Source organism: Canis lupus, chromosome 17 (assembly GCF_003254725.2).
Source record: "Canis lupus dingo isolate Sandy chromosome 17, ASM325472v2, whole genome shotgun sequence".
Taxonomy (NCBI): domain Eukaryota; kingdom Metazoa; phylum Chordata; class Mammalia; order Carnivora; family Canidae; genus Canis; species Canis lupus.
This window is the reverse complement of record NC_064259.1, coordinates 40,666,856-40,677,753: the sequence shown is the minus strand read 5'-3', so window position 1 is coordinate 40,677,753 and position 10,898 is coordinate 40,666,856.

Below are 10,898 nucleotides of genomic sequence, written 5' to 3'. Positions count from 1 at the left end.
TTATTTATGCTTTTGGAAAGACTATTTTAGAGCAGGCTTTAGAACAGTTTGGAGAATGGAAAGAATACAGATTATGAGACTCAGTTTGGTGGACAACATATATGATATACCAGGACTGTGCAAAGTGCTTTGTATGATGTGCTTCACTTATTTATGTCCCAACTTGGGGCCAGGCAGGAGGTGATGAGACTCTACACCAGTGGATGTGGGGATGACTAGACATATTTTCTTTAAAAGATTTTGTTTATTTGAGAGAGAGAAAGAGCACAAATGACAAGAGAGAGTAGCAGAGGGAGAGAGAGAAGCAGACTCCCTGCTAAGCAGAGAGCCTGATGCAGGGCTTGATCTCAGGACCCTGAGATCATGACCTAAGCCAAAGGTAGACACTTAAATGACTGAGCCACCCAGATGCCCAGCCAGGATACGTTTTATAGACATTAAGGAAACCAGAGGCTTAGAAGTAAGTGTAAGCCACAAGAGTTCATGACTAATTCTCAGGGCCAAAAGCTGGAAATACAGGGTAGAAACAAAAGCTAAGCATGGTTATGCTAAAGTCTTGAGAGACATGGAGAACTCAGAACTGGAGCAGCTTTAGTGACAACAGGCTGAGCAGAAAGGAGCCAAACATGAGTGATGCCAGTTCTGGGCATCAGGTGGGATGCTGGTGGACATCAATTTTAGAACCAGCATGTGGGGCCAGCAGCCATCAGTAGTATGATCAGTGATATGGGCAACCAAGTAGGGGGGACAGTTAAGATGTGGGGAGGTAATATTTTTAAATTTTTCCCAATTTATTTTTTATTTCTCAGGGATATTTTATCATAATGATAAATCATCATCATCATCATCATCATCATCATCATCATCATTTGTCTCCCTTCAATACTAAATACAGAGCCAAAAAATGCAGCTAATTACCTCCAAGAAGATACACCAAAACAAGATCAAGCCATAGGTAGTCTTTTGTAGACTTATAGGCCATGCAAATGTGTATGTGCACACATGTACACACACACACAAGTCTCTTGAAAACCATGCTTTCAAATGCAGGAGCCAGGTGCTTGATTGAGGATGATACTTTTATTATGCTAAAAATCTTTACATAAGGACTAAATAACCATTACATTAGGGAAAAGGCCTAATATTTCTAGGTAAATTATATATTGAGAAGAGAAAACAGAATATATAGGAGCTAGGTAGATCATTCAAAGTTTTAAAGGTTTTACCAGCTAATACAAGGTCTTTCCCTTCCAAGAGAATGTAACTGCACGAGACCAGGGGTTCTGAAAAATTAATGACCCCTGGAGCAGCCTTTGGTCAAAGCCAATGGGAGATGGTGTGTAAATACCCTCCATTCCTCAAGGGGATAACTCAAGGCCAATGTTCTATGCAGACTCCTAGAGTTCCCAATAGGCTTGAACTTCAGCAACTTACAGAGAAAACTTGCTTGATAACACAGCTTTTATTGGCTGCCTTTCCTTTCTGTCCACTTCACACTCTCCTACTGCTGTTTCCTGGGATCGCCTCCCAAATAAACTATACCCAGTGGAATCATTGATCTATAGAGAATCCAAACAAAGACACCTTTATGACATGAGTCACATGATTAGATCTACAGCAGGAAGGAGAGAGAGATGAGAGAGTTCATGGCTAATGGCTTTAACTTCTTCTGTGATAAGAGAAAGCAAGACCATCTTTGCAGAATGAATTTGAGGAGTGGATGGAGTTGTATAAGAGCTGCTGCTGTGATGAACAGATGAGGATACCAACTGGGACCTTGTAGGAAGATCATAGAGCAGTACTGAGAATCTAGCTAAAGTTGGAAACCACACCTGTACCCGCATGTGCTTTTCCCCTATCTACAGCATCCAGCCATCTGGGGCCTGAAGCAGAGAAGCAGACGGTCAAATTGATCAAAAGTGGGAAATGTATGGGGAAGCTGCAACAAAAGCCCCTGGAGTGAGATAATTGGACACACTCAAGGCAAGGCAATGACTGAAGTGATACACCATAGCCCAGGAAAGACAGAAAAGCTATGACTGGAGAGTGGAAGGAGGGAGCAGAGGTGAGGTTGAAGAATACGTGTGATGAAAGAGAAGCAGCAAGGGGCTGGAGAGACAGGAAGTTTTGTTCAGAGACAGGTAAAGCTGCCTCTAAAACATAAAATTTTAGATATGGATCAGGGCTAAGGGATGCCCCAGAACTAGACAACCCAACATGTGTGGTCTGATGACCATGAATTAAAACTGATTGTTTAGAGATACACTGTAAGACTGCTTTGGATTTGCCAGTTGTTTTCATGTTTTTTGCTCTCCTTGAGCCTTCAGAGAGGAAGAAGGATGTCACTTTTCCTCTTTCATTTTTCTTTACCCCCATCTCTGTCTTCTCTCCAAAAGTGAGGAATTGGGATTAGATGCTGTGACCCATTGCTCTATTGGTCCAACCATAGACAAGAAAAATATGGGTAAGCATCCAGAAGTCATCACATGGACAGGATTCCTGCCTAGTGTGTTGGACAACATGAGCTCTAAGATTCCTTCAATCTCTGATTGCCTGAGCAGCAGGGAACCCCAGTTCTTATCAACCGAATGTAAAGTACCTGAACTCACGAGCAATGTCCTGTTCTCTCACCTGTATACAGGGAATTCTCAGTAAATTTCTCTCATTGGAGTGAACAAAAGTTCTTAAAATCCTCTAGGCTTGCAGAAACCAAGGACTGCTCACAATCAGGGAATCTGTTCACACATTTTAAACTGAAGAATGTTCCCTCTAGCTTCCGCTCTGCTTCAGCCTATGGAGCCATGAATTAATTGAAGGATCCAGCTGATACCTGGATTGCTGCAAACAGCCACATCACCAATGCCACAAAGGCACTCCTTTCCCACTCAACTGTGCAGCATTTTGTAACAATAAATATTGCTAAAAGAACAAAAGTCCCATTGACACCCTCATGGCTGTCAAGGTCTTGATTCGTTTGTGTTAATGTGGGGCTAGATTCCCTCTTCATTAATTACACATCAGTGACATATTTGCCTGTGTGGCTCTAGGGGCTGATGATTGCACAGTGACAAGAGCCAGGGAGGCTGCCTCTTAATAACCTTGGCACATCTGGCCCCTGGGGTCCCCCCCCAGGAACCTGTGTGGGAGCAATTATAAATACAAACACTGCAGAAGGCTTGCCTAGACTGACAGAGAAAATGTCATCTCAGCTACAAAGGGGGAAAACTGCTGACATTGTATGTTCAACATGCTATTGGGGAGAGGTTAGGAGATAAATAGCTGTCTGAGAAAATAAGAAGTTTTATTATTAATATAACGTGATCATCATGATCACCATTTACATGTCTATTACATCTTAAGGTTTATGGGATAAACTTTATCTTTATAAACTTTATCTAATATCTTATTTGAGCTCCTCTATTAGACCAGGAACCAAATTTGCCTTATACCCAATGCCTAAGTCAGTGCCAGTATGAATGAATAAATGAACTCATAAAAGGAAAATAAAGTAAGACCAGCATTATAACTATGTCCATTTCTCAGATAAAGCAATTGAGGTACAGAACATTTTAGGGATTATCTCAGAATCATACAGTTCAGTGGAGGCAGAGTGAGGATTCCATCCAGGCTTTCTGTTTCTCAGCCCCACTACACTGACCAGTGAGGGAGTTTGGCATGGGTGTGGTGATTAAGAGTACACAAAGCACAAAACTTCTTCAATGACTATCTTCTCACCATCAGTGGTGTATTCTTCAGAAGGATGCATGCAAAATGCTGAATTCTGCTGATCTCAGTGAATGGGAAAATTATATCCAGTCCTCAATCCCAGCAGATGACATAGTGGTTTTCTGCTGGCTGAAGACTGTGGGGACTTACCTCTTCAGGATTGCCACTCACAGAGCTGGGCTTCCTCTCTTAAGCCTCAGGTAGCACCAAAATAATGGAGCTCCCAAAGCTTTGTTAGATACAGCAGCATGTAGGAACAAGATTACCACTCTGATGATTCCTTTCTTAGCCCAGGCTCAACCTATCCTGTTACGGTTCTAACCAATTCCTGTAGTACATGATGCTCTAGAATTCCCCACCTGCTTTGAATAGCTTTTTTTCACCCCACCAAATGTGGCCAAGGCCTACACCATACCCTAAAGTCCATCAGGTTCTTATAGCTAGCCTGGGATCCACTTGCCCTTTAGGCTCTGGTGATGCTACTAATCTCCATCCCTTAAGGTGTGGATTGTTGAATATCCATAGTTACAGGTCCTGGTCCTGGTCCTTTCTGGAGCATTAACATTTACATCAAATGTGAGAGAGAACCCAAAGAAACCTGGATATAATGGATGTTTTTCCCTTCCAGCCTCAGAGATCCTGAATCCCTGGTTTGAGGACAAACTAATACATTCATCACAATTTTCCTACTGGAAGCTGACACTGGATCTTTTACTCACAGGTCACAATCTGTATGAGTAACTAAAGTCCACTGACAGAGAAATATAGAGAAGGGATTTCATTGGTGGCCTCTAGCAAATTTCTTGCAGTTGAGGGTAGGGGGCTGGTACAGAACTACTTAAGGCTGCCTATATCCCTGGAATATCTAGGCAATACCTCTTTCCCCTAAGGTATAGTCCCTGTACTTCTAATGTTTTCTCACATCTACATGCATTTCCCTTCTGGTAATAGCACTTGGATTCTCCTGGGAAGGGCTTTCCCCATTCACTGCTCATCACGTTTCGATGGAACATAACCCCTCCTCTAGAGCTCCAGGGGCAGGTATGTGACTGGTCAGAATTTTCCATCCCCTGAGCTGGTGACTGCATCAGGGATAGGCATGTGACCCAGTTGGTCAAATCAGACTCACTGCCTAGACACTTGCTAGAACTACTGAGAAAGAGTAAGGTACTCTCACTTTGGTGGAGAATAAATCTAGAATCCCTAGTGACCATATTGCTGTTGGAAAGGAAGAGCTTGACTGAAAATTAAAGTAGAATAAAGCAGAGCCAAAGATGAAGAAACAATCCTAATGCTGAGGGATTCTTTAACCTGGTTTTATCATGACAACAGATGACTCAAGAATGACTAAGCCACATCATGGAATAGAAGCTACACACTGTTCACCATGCAGTTAGCATCATACAGTTATATTCAACAAATTCTACATTCCATAGCTGTTCTCTCTATTGAAGTAATTATTAGCCACATGTGCCTATTGAGCACTTGAAATGTGGCTAGTAAATTGACATGTGCTGCAAGTAAATGCACACTGAATTTCAAAATCTTAGTGTGTGAAAAAGAATGTAAAATTTCTCATTAATGGGGATCCCTGGGTGGCTCAGCAGTTTAGAGCCTGCCTTCCACCCAGGGCTTTATCCTGGAGTCCCAGACTCGAGTCCCACATCAGGATCCCTGCATGGAGCCTGTTTCTCCCCTCTGCCTGTGTCTCTCATGAATAAATAAATAAAATAATTTTTAAAAATTCTCAATATGTTAACTAGAATTTAAATAAAAATTTGGGGAAAATGTCTCAATACTTTTATGTTGACCACATGTTGAAAAGATATTTTTGTTATATCTAGCTAAAAATAATATATTATTAAAATTAATATTTTAATGGGATTTTTTAAAGATTTTATTCATTTATTCATGAGAGACATAGAGAAAGAGACATAGGCAGAGGGAGAGGCAGGCTCTCTGTGGGGAGCTTGATGAGAGACTCAATCCCAGGACCCCGAGATCATGCCCTGAGCCAAAAGCAGATGCTCAACCAGTGAACCACCCAGGTGCCCCAGGAATAGGATTCTGATAATATTCATTTACAATTTATTCCATGCAGGCTCTATGATAGTTCCTAGACATTTGCTAAGGGGAGAGTGACATTACCATTTACCATTGAAAGCAGAACATTTTAAGAGTGAAAGAGGACAGTATAAGTGATTATCTCAAAACACAGTATAAGTGATGTCTCAAAACTCATAAGACAGTTATGTGCCAGACAAACCAAGATACACAGTTAGTAGTCTAAGATTCCTCTTCTTCTAAAGTCTAGATTCTTCTGACCCTCCCTTGCATGCCCCACACAATTACTACCTTATGTTAGTCTAAACTGGCATTTTGCTTTTGGAAATTCTCTATTTCTTCTTTCTTAAAAAAAAGATTTTATTTATTTATTCATGAGAGACAGAGATAGAGAGGCAGAGACATAGGCAGAGGGAGAAGCAACCTGGTGCAGGACTCAATCCCAGAATCCTGAGATCATGACTTGAGCCAAAGGCAGACACTCATCCACTGAGCCACCCAGGTGCACCTCTCTATTTCTTCTTATACAACCGTTAAATTTTGCTCTTTAGATCCCTTATCAAATACATTGTTAAAAATATTTTGTGTCTGGCATCTCCTTTAATTGCTATTTATTATTTTTGACAAATATGAATTAGGTTCCTGTGCTGTTTCAGACATTTTATCTTCTAAAGATGTCTGTCCTTTCTGGGGACATGGTGTTGGTTCTGTCTCTCTTTCTGCATATAAACGCTGTGAGCCTTCCTTCCTTCTGTACCCTATAGGCTCTCTGACAATCTTAGGTGATGGGAACTTCCCTGAAGATTTCTGAGCTGAAAGCACATTGTCCCTTTGAAAAGAAATATGGACCCCACGGTATTTCCTTGGAAACATCATTAAACCTCTTTCTAACAGCAGTATGTGCTAGTGCCATTCTGTGTTATATCATGGAGGTTCTGTGTGCATCCTTATACACTGCTTTTGGTCCACATTGACCTGAAACATATAGAGGAAAGGAAATATAAAGATCAATCTAGCCCCTGATGCTGGATTACAAAACACAACATGAACAGCAAATGTGGGAATCCCTGGTTATCCCCACTTACTTGGAGAAATAATAAAGTCCAGAAAAGCATAACTGTACCTCACAGAGCATAACTCTCTCACAGAGAATCCCAGAGGGCCCAACTGTAATTTTGTAAAAAGTTCAATACACGAATCTAAAACATTAGCAACCATATTAAATTAGTGGCATTCCTTGGAATGTTATTAGAATATCAATCGTAATTGATACATTCTTTCCATTTACTAGTTCTTTCCAGTTACTAGTTGTGTTTATAGCATTCAGAGCTATACACAAGAAAACACAAGAAATTTGCACTTGGAGCCTATGTGTGTACCTATTTGAGTAACACTGTAACAGAAACAAATTATTCCAGCTTTAGAAATATGGCATCACATTTTTTGGAGGGCAAGATGCCTCAGGATTCAGAGAAGCCTATAGATTCTCTCAGAAATCAGAGAGGTGACCAATTAGCATGTGGTTATCTCATAAACTCTGTTTCAGTAATAATATATTGAGACATTCAACTGAAATGTCCTCCGTTCCCTGTGAATGTCATCGCCCAGCATTCCCCACCACACTGAATCAGTAGAGGGAGGATCCACCCTAAAGTAAAGGGGTCATTGCTCAGTGCTGAGTTTCAAATTGGGTTTTTCAAATCAAGGGTAAAACCATAATCTTAAAATCCTAGCTGTGTCGAAGGAGCAAATGGTTTTCCAAACTCCCAAAGTTGCTCTCTACATATCAAACAAAACTTGAGTTTAGGAATAGAGTACAGAGAGGGTCAAGGACAGGAAGCTGGGCACCGGGAAGGGGAGAGCCATTTCACTTCTGGCAGAAAGTGGAAGAGAGACCCTGAAGGACCAGGAGGAGCAAAAAGGCCAGCAGTGTCTTCACTCTCTCTTTGCAACCAAAAGCTCAGGGAGGGGAGTACCTATTGTAAACAGCGCAATCCATGATCCAGAAGAAACTGTTAGCACTTCCTTAGAAGGAGCAAAAGGCGGGAAGCTTTTGATATCTATTTTGGGAGAGATGCCATTTGTATCTTGTAGATTTTTAGCAGTTTTCAATAAATAGCCCTTGCCAGGGAGCACTGTCTAAACTCCCTGGATATATTCCATCACCCTCAACAAGTCAGGCATCTAATATATCACTTACATCCATGTGTGTGCTCCCCATGGCCTGGTAGCTTCACATCCAATTTAAATAAGCCACGGGAAAACAATTTCCTTACCAAAGGAGGAAATGAAGGAAACCATCTCTAAACAACTGATACAAAATAAAGCCATAAAATGTGGTAAGATAAAAGGGAAGTGACCCTCTGCTGCATTTTCGGACCTCATTATCAGAAATTCTAGTAGGTAACAAAATCTCACACACAAAGCCTCATTCACCCCCTGCCCTGCCTGGGCCCGGTGGCAGGGCTCTGTGACCAAAGGAACCTTGGCGTTGGGGTGGGAAGAGGAAAAGGAAGCCCCGCACTTCAGTCCACTATCCTAGGAAAGGCCTCTTAACTACTCTCTTCTGTCTTCACTTCCAACTTCTCAGACCCCCAAACAACCCACTGGGAGCCCCAAGCTTCTGCAAAGAACCCATAGAAGTGTCCCTGGTGCAAGATGAACGAAGAACTGGGGACAGTGCTCGTGTGATACCATCTCCCTCCTCCCCCAGGGGGGCTTGGGGGGGACCACCTCAAAGATGAGTCATCCTTACACAAACCTGCTGGCGCACGGGGACATCGGACGTGTCTCTTGCCATCTTCTGGGCGCTAAGGAGACAACAAGGGCGCAGCACGATGTTCCACCCAGGTCTGTGTTCACCCGAACACTGGAGCCTTAGTGGTAGAGACCCCAGGCCGACTCTGTAGGAGCAGCCGGAAAGGCAGGGCAGAAAGGGAAAGAAGACGGTAGTAACAGGCGAGACGGAGACGGGGGCGCCAGCACCTCTCCCTGACGCTTAGTACCTGCCTCCTGGGAGGGAGAGGACTGAGCCAAGGCCACCCCCCAGCTCACACGTGAGTCCCTATAGCACTGGGCGGGCGACGAATGACAGCGTGTGTGTGCACTGATGCCTAGAGACCTGGGGGGGGGGAGGGGGCTGAAAACACGGGGCAGTTTGCTGTGGCTAAGCCACCGCGTGAAGCTGGAAGAGCCAAGGGAACTTTCAAATAGGACCGTCTCTCCCCAAAGACACCTGAATACTGAGCATGTCTTAGCCTCCGCCTCAGGTCAGCTTGCAGCAGACACAGTAAGGCCTTGGCTCTCTTCTGCTAACCTGCTCCCAACTCGACACCGTGTGACGAGTGAAAGATACGTGTTGTTGTTGTTTGGTTTTGCTTTGTTTTGTTTTCAGATAAAAGGCCAGGACTCCAGGAAAGCTTCCTAACTGCCAAATCCTGGGACTTGGGATGTAACCTCTGAGCCTCGGTTTACTCAACCTCAAAATGGGGGTGATAACATCTGCTTTCTCATGTTACTGAAACATCTCTAGGGATGGGAAGTATTCCCAGCCCAGCTTGCTGCCTATCATGAGCCATCAATAAATGTTCGTTTCTTTAATCCTTCTCCTACTCATCAAGACTAAGCCTTTCTCTGAGTCACCTGGATGCGAAGGAGCGAAGTCCTCTAATTTAAAAAGAACTTCTTTCCCAAAAGACAATTGATGGAGAAAACACTGAGCCAAGAGCCCCACAAATGTGAGACTAAGCCACTGGTTTGTAAATATTTTTAAGCAGCTTCACTCTTTTTTTTTTAAGATTTATTTATTTGAGAGAGAGAGAGAGAGAGCATATGCAGGAGGCACAGAGTGAGAGGGAGATAGAGTCCCAGGCGGAGTCCATGCTGAGCACAGAGCCCGACGTGGAGGTGGATCTCACAACCCTGAGATCACAACCCTGAGATCACAGCCTGAGTCAAAACCAAGAGTTGGACATTTAACGGAGTACCACCCAGGCACCCCTTAAGTAGCTTAACTCTTAAAAGAAATGTTACATAAAATGCATGTGAATCTAAGCTGAAACCTGGTTATTTGCCTTCTACTCTGCATCCAACCCACCAAGGAAATCCCCAAGCAGAGTTCAAAAAGCTCAGACTCGATGGTCTCCACTTGCCCTCTTGAACCTAATGAATACCACTGACCCACTTTGTACTTGTTTCGGGTTTCCTAAAGCTATGAATTGTTCTCTAAAAACACGTATAATTTTAATAAACCCTCAACCCATAGACAAAACTCAGAAACACCCATTACAATGTCTGGAATTTTACCATCCACAGTTCAGTCCTTTGAATCTTGAAGTCTCTTTAGTTTTTAAATATCATCTATAAACTAGACATTCCCTAGGAGGATTGATGCCATGTCTGCCTTAATCACAGAGTTTTTGACCAGTCTGTAAAGACAAGGCCAACCCTGTCCAAGTAAACAATAGATACTCAAGATGGAAGGAAAAGCCAAGAGTGGCAGAAAGAAAGAGCTGGAAATTCCCTTAGCTCCAGAATAAATCCTGTCCTCCCCTCTCACTCTCAGACTTTTCCATTATTCTCTAACAGGACCCAGTTTCATTGCATTATAAAACAAGCCTATTCCCAAACTTGCACTGTTTTATTATTTAAGGAAAAGATGAGTTTGGGATTTTATTGCAAAACTAAAAAGGATGTTTATTGTTTATTGTCTTGATGCCATTACAGTAAAATCATAAACATCACTTACTACTCCGGAATTTTGTTATGTATGGAATATAGGTAAAGAAACAACTCTGATTCATGCCTTGAAGACATAAATTAAAATAAGTGATCTAGAACTCACCACAGGAAATGTTCTATGGAGGAATTTGTGGCAGGTCTGTAGAAGTGGAAAAGAGTCATCTCTCTTCCCCCTTCCATCCTTGCCACCCCCACTGTGTGGAACAAAAGGAAAAGATCCACAAAGACCAGAGAAGACATGTTCACAGAGGTAAGAGTAATTTCATAGTCATTTCACATGCAGGATTTCTTCCCCCAAACCTTCCCTTTATTGTTCTCTGTTGATAACGGTCTTTATTAGTTATTATGCAATGTGGCTTCCTGGGATG